Source organism: Thalassophryne amazonica, chromosome 21 (assembly GCF_902500255.1).
Source record: "Thalassophryne amazonica chromosome 21, fThaAma1.1, whole genome shotgun sequence".
NCBI lineage: Eukaryota > Metazoa > Chordata > Actinopteri > Batrachoidiformes > Batrachoididae > Thalassophryne > Thalassophryne amazonica.
Genome location: NC_047123.1, coordinates 32,774,461 through 32,785,361, shown reverse-complemented (window position 1 = coordinate 32,785,361; position 10,901 = coordinate 32,774,461).

Sequence of the window (10,901 nt, the reverse complement as noted above, 5' to 3'; positions counted from 1 at the left end):
TCTCTTTAATGAAATTTGCTAACAAGCAATTTTAATCTGAAACAATGAAAACTGCAGCTAAAACTGATGTTGGGAACTCTTTAGAAATCACAATTATACTGACTACACAAATATGGATTGTTATTTCTTTCTTTTTTTTTTTTTTTTTTTAAGGTTGGGCGCAGCTTTTCATTTAAAAGTAAAGTTGCTGGTAACACCCCAAACCTGCTTCACAGGCTTTTCTCTCTGAATCTTTGGCATTCCGCTGTGAGCTCAGAGGCACTCGGCAGTATCACTAAAGCTGAGGGAATAAACACATTACATAGTGTTAGTGGCGTCCTATCCGGGGTGTATCCCACCTCTCGCCCTATTACTGCTGGGATAGGCTCCATCCCCCTCGTGACTCTTGATTGGAGTAAGTGGGTATAGAAAAATGAATGAATGTTATCCAAAGTGGACCAGAGGCTGGGTTTGTGTGAACAAAGGAGGCAGTTGAAATGAGGCAGCGTGTCGACAATTTAGGTGACGTGGCTGACTGCAAAACTTCCTCGCAAGATCAGTCACAGCGAAAGAAATAATGAGGGTCTGAGAAAGGTCACGGAGCTAATAGTGCAGCAGATAACAGAATATTTGCAGAGGAATTGTTCAAATTTGGTTACAAGCACCAAAATCTGACTGTGTATACCTTTTGGTATATATTTTAGACAAATAACGTTAGTCATTTGAATTTTCAATCGGGGGCCATATAGGGGTCAAGGAAGAATTGCACAGGGGTCAAAATTAAAAAATGTTCCAATCATATTGAAAGCTATACCACATTATGTGTCTGATCATAACTATTCCAAAAAGGTATAGTTTGGACTATCTACGTACTATCGTATGACTGAATGTTATGGAGTTACGGGGTAAAAATGGCAAGAATGGTGACAAAGGTCAGTTTCAGTTTGTACATGAGTCAGAAGTTAAAGTTGCTCCAATTATTGTAAAACATGATGCAAATTATTGGTTGAGTTAATAGGGTTTTAAAAAGGAATAGTTTGCTCCATGTTTCATGCTTAGTTGTTATGTTACGGGGTAACATATGTCACATGTCATAGAATCCAATAGACGTCAACATTGTTTGACCTGTACCCTGCAGACCAAGCATTCATCACAGTCAAAACTATTCAATTTGTTAATCCTATCAATGCAACCAATAATTTGCAGCACTTTTTACCAAAATTGGAGCAACTTTAACTTCTAACCCCTGTACAAACTGAAATTGACCTTTGTCACCATTCTTGTTGTTTTTACCCCATAACTCTATAATATTTAGTCATAGATAGTCCAAACTATACGCTTTTGGAATCTTCATGATCAGACAAATAATGTGGTATAGTTTTCAACATGATTGGAGCATTTTTAAATTTTGACTCCTGTGTAATTCTTCAATTGAACCCTACCTGGCTGCCTATTGAAAATTTAGGTGGCTAATCTGCTTTTACATAAGAGTGTTGTTTAAGGTGTACATGTGCCAATTTTGGTGCTTGTTTCCAGAAATGAACAATTGTTACTGTTATCTGCTCCACTATAAAGCTGTCCAGCAAAAATGAAAGGTGAATGTGTGTTTTATATACACATAGAAACAAGTATTACATCATCAATTAACTTAAAAAACTTTTAAATGGAACTGTTTGGGGAACTGCTGATTAACCAGGTCAGATAAGAAATTCACTTGATATTTTCATTTCTTTAGTTGACAAAATGTTTGTTTTATGGGGATTATATATATATATATATATATATATATATCTACAGTAGTGTTCAGAATAATAGTAGTGCTATGTGATTAAAAAGATTAATCCAGGTTTTGAGTATATTTCTTACTGTTACATGGGAAACAAGGTACCACTAGATTCTCACAAATCCAACAAGACCAAGCATTCATGATATGCACACTCTTAAGGCTATAAAATTGGGCTGTTAGTAAAAAAAAAAAAGTAAAAAAGGGGGTGTTCACAATAATAGTAGCATCTGCTGTTGACTGTACAAACTCAAAACTAATATGTTCAAATTGCTTTTTTAACAATCCTGTGACTCACTAAACTAGTATTTAGTTGTATAACCACAGTTTTTCATGATTTCTTCACATCTGCAAGGTACCAGTAGATTCAGTAGATTCTCACTGCGAGGCATTAATTATGTTGGTTTGGAACCAAGATTTTGCTCGTTTACTAGTGTGCTTGGGGTCATTGTCTTGTTGAAACACCATTTCAAGGGCATGACCTCTTCAGCATAACGCAACATGACCTCTTCAAGTATTTTGACATATCCAAACTGATCCATGATACCTGGTATGTGATATATAGGCCCAACACCATAGTAGGAGAAACATGCCCATATCACGATGCTTGCACCACCATGCTTCACTGTCTTCACTGTGAACTGTGGCTTGAATTCAGAGTTTGGGGGTCGTCTCACAAACTGTCTGCGGCCCTTGGACCCAAAAAGAACAATTTTACTCTCATCAGTCCACAAAATATTCCTCCATTTCTCTTTAGGCCAGTTGATGTGTTCTTTGGCAAATTGTAACCTCTTCTGCACGTCTTTTATTTAACAGAGGGACTTTGCGGGGGATTCTTGCAAATAAATTAGCTTCACACAGGCGTCTTCTAACTGTCACATCACTTACAGGTAACTCCAGACTGTCTTTGATCATCCTGGAGCTGATCAATGGGTGAGCCTTTGCCATTCTGGTTATTCTTCTATCCATTTTGATGGTTGTTTTCCATTTTCTTCCACGCGTCTTTTTTTTTTTGTCCATTTTAAAGTACTGCAGATCATTGTAGATGAACAGCCTATAATTTTTTGCACCTGCGTATAAGTTTTCTCCTCTCCAATCAACTTTTTAATAAAACTACGCTGTTCTTCTGAACAATGTCTTGAACGTCTCATTTTCCTCAGGCTTTCAAAGAGAAAAGCATGTTCAACAGGTGCTGGCTTCATCCTTACATAGGGGACACCTGATTCACACCTGTTTGTTCCACAAAATTGACAAACTCACTGACTGAATGCCACACTACTATTATTGTGAACATCCCCTTTTCTACTTTTTTTACTAATAGCCCAATTTCATAGCCTTAAGAGTGTGCATATCATGAATGCTTGGTCTTGTTGGATTTGTGAGAATCTACTGAATCTACTGGTACCTTGTTTCCCGTGTAACAATAAGAAATAGACTCAAAACCTGGATTAATCTTTTTAGTCACATAACACTACTATTATTCTGAATCTCACAATGCATACATGACACATTTACCTAGAAATAGAGTTTTAGGTGGAGAGATAGAAGTACCTGCAGGAGAAATTCTTTAAATTGTTACAATATCTGAAAGCATAGTTTTCTCCTTTCTTACCTCAATGACACACAACACCTCGGGTACAGCCTTCCGCAACATGTTGATAAGAAGGTTTATGATCAATCAAAATTACATATTATAGAAAGACAGTATTGAAAATACAAGCCAGAAAGTACAAACTCAGTGCAACATAAGATGGAGTATGCAATCCTTTGTAACGCAACTAAGTCATCACTTGTGTAGTTTTCTATACCAGGAATAGTTTTAAACAAAAAGCTTCATTCTAAACTTGATGCTTTATCACTTTCTCGCAAAATGCAACTGAAATTTCACATCTTTTAACAAAGTCCTTCTTTATCCCTTTGCATTTTCATTATCGTTTTTCTAAGAGGAAACATTGTATTTGTCAAATTAGAGATGATGCCATTATTCAAAGGTGAAACAATTTGACAGTTTAAGTTCCATCAGGGGTGTGCTCACTACTGTACATTTCATTGCTGTTGAAGAACTGAAGAAATGCAGATGCACATAACTGGTTCAACTGCCTCATTCACTCGTAAACGTTTTCCGAGGAGGCAGTCTACAACTTTGGGTGATTTCCAATTCTTTCCTTGAGTTGTACAAGATGTTTTCATCACAACAATACTGTAAATTGTTCCAACTTTTTTTACAGCACAAATAAGAGAAATGTGCAAAAATCAGCTTTACAACATGTTCCTGAAGGGACCATTAGCTCATAAAATCAAATCCAGCTCACAAATCATCTCACAACAGCTATTGGGCTTCTTAATGCTGGAACCAAACTGTGATTTTAAACATGAGGCTTTAACTGATTTATTGGTGAATAATCAACATGGCTCTGTATCGTCTTCTGGAAACACCACCACAAGCCAATGATTTTTATCTGAGACAGCAATGGTTGGGGTTTTGTTAGCTCACACACACACACACACACACACACACTGCAGGTCTGACTCATGCATTGATACTGGACCATCCTGAAACTCATCCCACAGGAACAATACATGTTTGAAGAAAAAGGGGTGTGTGGCTTGAATTTCACTCATATGTACTGTATTGCATAATAAAAGGTGGTTCCAACCAAAGGAACACAATGATATGGTTTCTCCCAAACAGGGCTAACAAGCTGTGCAATCAGCATTAATCACCAGGCATCCTTGGTGATAAAACTATACCACATTATCATGAAGCTGTAATAGTGCGGATAAAAAAAATTGCAAAACATACACTATGTACAATTTCTCAAATACGTTTTTGAGAACTGTCTACTCCAGATTTACCATAGAGTGCCATACTGTTTGTATTTCTTCATAACTGATGTAAATAAAGTTCAAGACATATTCAGTGACTTGGAAATGTTCACGCATCCATCCCTTGGCTTGTCTGAAGAAAATTGGGAAAAAACAAAAACAAAAACAGATTATTTACAGATATTATACCAAAGTGTCCATTACTTATGTAACCCATCATCTTGGATTTTATATTTTTTTTTATTAATTTATTTAATGTTGTAGAAATTTACTTTCAGTTTGAGTTTAAGGTAGATCATTTTAGAATTTTTTTATTATTATTGTTATTATTATTATTTTGTATTTGAAATGGCATAAACTAATTAAAATGTGTGAAATACCAAGTGTTCCTATACTTTTGGAGGCCACTGTATGTGTAATGGTGTTGAAAAAGTATTTGTGTGTGTGTGTGTGTGTGTGTGTGTGTGTGTGTGTGTGTGTGTGTGTGTGTGTGTGTGTGTGTGTGTGTGTGTGTGTGTGTGTGTGTGTTCAAATCCTGCAATGCTCTCAAACGCTGTCCCCATTTTTTGTACATTTTTTAAATACAATTTTAATGGTTGTAGTGAAAGTATAAGCACATAACATAAGGAACTGAGCTTTATTAAAGCAATATTTTAGTTATTATGATTATATCTAACTGCAAAATTTAAATCTAACTAAATCTGGAATGTCTTCTGCTCACACTGGATACACCTTAGTTGTTGCACAATCCTAAAATGTGGAATGTAACACAGAAAGTGTGTGCAGATGACAGACAGCAGGGATGGGCAACTTTAAGAACGAAGGACGCCAGTAACAATAAACTAAAACCACACTAAATAATTTCTTTTGTAGTTAAAAGTTTAATAAAACACCAAATACTAAGTTTCTCTCCTTTTTTTTAACTGAAAAGCAACATTTAACCTCAGTTATGTAAATCTGCTTCAGAGTAGTTGATTTTGATCTTATTAATTCATTCAAGATGCTTTGAGAAACAATTTCTGTGCAGCAGTCGTCAGTACGAAAGGAATTTGGTTGCTGTGTTTTGCAATTCATGACATACTTGTCATACGTGCCGCCTTGTTGTCATCGTGTGAAGTTGAAATTCTTCACAGTCGACATTGTTTCCAACAAAATACCAAACGCATCTACTTCCCTTTGAGATGATTTAGTTGTAACTGTGCTACAAAGTAACCAACTTTCTGCTGCAGGTCAAACTTGAGCGTCCCCTCTGCCTTGTGTATTTGGTTACATATTTGACACTGATTGGTGGAAATTATTTTTGTTGTGCTTCTGTGCAATTTTGTCCAGAATTAAAGAACTTTATCCTTGACTAATACACAACTCTTCCACAATTTTTGATTCATATTGGACCTTGAGTTTGACCTTTCAAGGTCATCTGCCCAACAGAAACATAATGTATGACATATTTATTCAACCCACGGGAGAGATGTAAAAATTCTAAACACTTTCTTAATTTTTACAGGGTTAGTGAACAGTAGAACAACTTTATGAAAGTTGGTATTTAACTTAAAACTAGGTTCTTACAGGCTCACATATAACAGGCATTGAAGCACTATTATGCTTGAAGGAGAAAAAAAAAAAAGCAGCACAATGTGCTGTTTGTGGCAACTTGTGACAACACCTCCTAGATGACAGACCGGACTCAAAAGCCCCGCCCTCCCTCATCTACCGTGAGTCACATAAGAATAAGGACAGTGAATGACTGACGGCAGAGCGAGACAGAGCTGCAGAGGAGTGGAGCGACACTCTTTGTAAGGTACAAACTGTTCACCTCTTGAGTATCTGGATGTAGAATTATATCGTATTGTCATCTGACTTTTTTTATGCATACAGATGTGCCAACAATGACTTTAACTGTATTTCAATATTTCTTGTTTTGTTTTATAGACTGCTAAGATGTACGTGGCTCCACCACCAGGACTGGTTGGCTATGCAGCAGCATTTTCATCTCCAGGATTTATCGCCATTTCCCTCTTTGCCTTACTCATCCTCAGCATCATTCTTGTCATCCTTTGCGCCCAGTGTGGCGGGTGAGCCAAACCATATGACTGAAAAAAAACTTTAGATCCACACTGACTTTACAGCCACTCATGTGTCACAGAATTATCTAGTAAGACCACTGGTAGAGGTCACACCTTTGCCAAAGCCAACAATCCCAGGGTTTTGCATTGGATTAAGATATTTCAATTTACATCACAATTCTCAGAACATATTTCAGTGAAACACAACATGATTTTTTTTTTTTTTGGTCAAATTTCACTTGGTTTATCATGGGATACTGACACGTTTAGTCAAGATTAATGTACAAGTATTTTGTTTTTGTGACATTGTCAGAAAATGAGAAAAAAAGTTATTGTGTTATTGAATTCCCAGATTAACAGGTACATTGGGCAGATGGTTTCTATTGATGATTTCACCAATTTTTTGTGAAGCTCATCTAAAAACTCTTCTCGAAACTGATTCAAACACTGATGAAGTGGTCCATCTCTATTTAAAACAACATAAAATTAATTTGGAATCCACATCTGGGTCCAGATCAATACCATCATATAATGGATTTGTCCTCTTGATATTATTGACCATTCTACCAATTTATAGGGTGATCAGCTGTAAAGTATTTGAAAATTTGACAAAAATGTCATGAAAATGAAACATTTTGTTGGATCCTTGTCCTGCCAAAATTGATAATTCCACTAATTTCATGGAGATCAGATTAAACATATTTGTGGAAATTGCTGGAAATGAAGCAAAATGCTGTAAAAGTTAAAAAAAAAAAAAAAAACTACAATTGGGTCCTGATCATAATTATAAAATGTACGCAATATTCCCTAGGACTAATAAAGTATTCTGATCAACACCAAAAAAATATAGCAGGTTCTTTAAATTGATCAAATTGTTCATGACATCAGTGTCTTTAGATCCTTATCACAAACAAAATGTGAAGGCCCATTCGTCTTCATAGATCATAAGTTGCCTGGTAACACATTTGTACTTGGTCCCCGGGCACCGGGCACCGGGCACCGGACTGTGGCTGCTCACTGCTCCTAGTGGTTGGATTGTGTCTAACTGGTTAAATGCAGAAGACAAATTTCGTTGAGAATTAAGCCTCTTCTTCTTCTTCAAACACAGCATCCTCCGCAGGTGTAATTATTAAAGACATTAGTTTCTGAGTGAGTAATTGTGTCCGGCGATGCCACCCATGAGACTAGTCATCTCTTGTTGGGTCTGGCCGCTGTCAGATTTATCTGTATTCATGTCGCTGTGCAGCAGCGCAGAAGACGGACTTGTTTGACTTGATCGGTCGTTGCAGTTGAAGGGTGTGTTTGAAGAGCAGGAAGTAAAGGAGCTCAGTCTTTCTTTTTTTTTTCTTTTTTTTTTAGTCATTCAATCAGCCGTGCTTCAATCAAGAACCCGTTGGTACCTTTATGTGACTCTGACAAACACGTGGCGCATGAGGAAATAAAACTGTGGCGGCTGAAATCACGTCACTGAGCAAAATGTTTTCCAAAAATGAATTGTATTTTTTAGCTTTACTTCTTTTGTCAACTAATATTAATTCTAGCATCGTTTTCAGAAAACACAGAGGATTTCAGCAGCTGTTTAGATGTTACTCAACCTTTTGTTCTAAAATTGAATTCAGCGGGTGGAGCAGCACTTTTTTTAAGTTTGTAATCTATTCCTTGCAGAACGCCAGAATTTGCCCCCTAGTGAACATCCTTTAATAGGTACACCTTGCTACTACCGGGTTGGACCCCCTTTTTGCCTTCAGAACTGTCTTAATTGTTCACGGCATAGATTCAACAAGGTGTTGGAAACATTCCTCAGAGATGTTGGTCCATAGTGACATGACATGACATTTTCAACCTACCATCCCTGGTTCTCAAGACCAGGCACCTAAGTGGCTCTACTCTACTCTTTTCTACTCTTCTATTTTATGCTTCCTTTTTAGATATTTAGAGCATAGTTCCACCTTAGAATTGGAATATAATATATAAGGTGTACCTTACTGAATTTTCATGATGGCATCACACAGTCGCCCATTCAACCAGTCTGCCCATTCTACTCTGACCCATGATGTCAACAAGGCATTTTTGTCCACACAACTGTCGCTCACTAACTACAAGTATCTTCTCTTTTTTGGACCATTCTCTGTAAACCCTAGAGATGGTTGTCTGTGAAAATCCCAGTAGATCACCAGTTTCTGAAATACCCAGACCACCCCATCTGGCACCAACAGCCATACCACGTTCAAAATCAATTAAATCTCCTTTCTTTCCCAATCTGATCTTCAGTTTGAACTTCAGCAAGTCTTCACCACCTCTAGATGCCTAAATACATTGAGTTGCTGCCATGTGATTGGTTGATTTGTGTTAACAAGCAATTGAACAGGTGTACCTAATAAAGTGGCCAGTGAGTGTATAAGACCAGTTACTATGTCAAAATCATTTACATGTAATGTTATTCAAAATAACAGTGATAAAAATGTATTTTTCTATGCTACGTTAGATTTTCAGTGAGTCAACAGTTTATATAAACTATGATAATTTCCTCTTGAATAATCCCAGATTGAATTAGTATTAGAAGCTTGTGAATGATTTATTGCCGTAATTTGGGATTAATTGGGGAACCTTTTTCTGTACAGAAGGGCCAACCTATCAACCCACACACATATCATTGAGGAAGGATCCAACCATACACAACACATTAATGCATTTGGAATGTGCGATATGCCAGGATTGTAGCATCATCCACACTACATAGCAGCGTGTTTGGAGTATTTGTGTTAGGAATGTGCGTGTTGTGAGTTCACACAAGCAAGTACGTTCAAAACTCCTGCAAAGCGACAAGTGCCGTATTTCCCATATCACTTCATAACGTGCATTGCGTGGTGTTACATACATGTTATTACAGGCAGAGAGATGCATACAGCGGCACACAGGCCACTATTACAAGTCCACTTAACTTACCTCATGAATACGTGTGGTTTGAAAATGTTTTTACTGTCAAAACCACAAACAGGAGCAACCTTGAATATACACGTATTGCATATGTCCTCTGCCAGTTCAGATTCATGTCCATGATCAGTGTTGCCACAGTTACTTGAAAAGTTACTTTTTTAGCTACTTTATACAGTACCTTATGCAGTTATGTTATTAGCAGCTGCCAACAACTTGTAACTAATAAGTAAAGTACAGTAAGTAATAAGGTAACTAGTAATCAAACTTGGTTGCTCTTAAGACTGAGTCATCAGCAAAGTAACTAATAGTTACTTTTTGAATGCTCAATCTTGAAAATAACTAAGTTAGATTACTAGGTACTTTATTAGTTACATTAGCAGCTACATACAAGTTGTCTGCAGCTGCTAATGTAACTGTATAAAGTAACTAAAAAAATGTAGCTGTAAAAAGTAAAGTAACTTTTCAAAGTAACTGTTGCAACACTGTCCATGATGCACAACATGCAAAGCCTTCACAGTGTTTCATTAATTCATGACAAATATTTAAATAAATTTGGCAGCACATGCAGCCAAGACAATGGAAAAGGTGAGACATTGGCTCACATGCACGTTGTTCTCTGATCCATCAAAATCCATTCTGTGCTCACTGAATGTATTTCCATGTTTGCTGCAATCCACATAAACACCAAGTAATAATATCTGTCACTCAAATGGTTATTTGCTGTATCAGCAGTCTGTGTGCACTCAACTTGTCACAGTGCAAGAAGCTCCTCAGGTGCACACATAGTAATAAAACATGGGAAGTAATTGCATCTTGTGCGCGCACAGTAGCATTTTGAGTGCTCGATGACATGTGGCCTCATTATGCTTATTTATCTGCAGTCTGGGGTTCTGCATCATTCACAATTGAGACAACTGAGACAACTCATCCATGTCTACACAAATAGAGGCACACACCATAACATGTATGCTGTGTTCTGCAGATCTTCTCCTGCATTACGTTAATACAGCAGTATCACATGGTATCATTGTGTAGTTCCTTGCAATCCTGAGGTTCTGGTGCACTTGGTGCAAATCCCAAAGCATATCTGTACTCAGCCTGCTGCCGTGACCCCTAGCACCCGAGAGCAGCCAAAAAACAAACAACTGCTGAACACAAGAGGTGCTGCAATGGAGTCCACATTTCTATAAGATGCATGCCGTGATCACAGACCTGCTCGCCATGTGTGGCAGCACATGCACAAACAAACAGAAGCCGTGCCATGCAGAGATATGTTGATCTAAAACATGTCCACAAATACTCTTCATATGGAA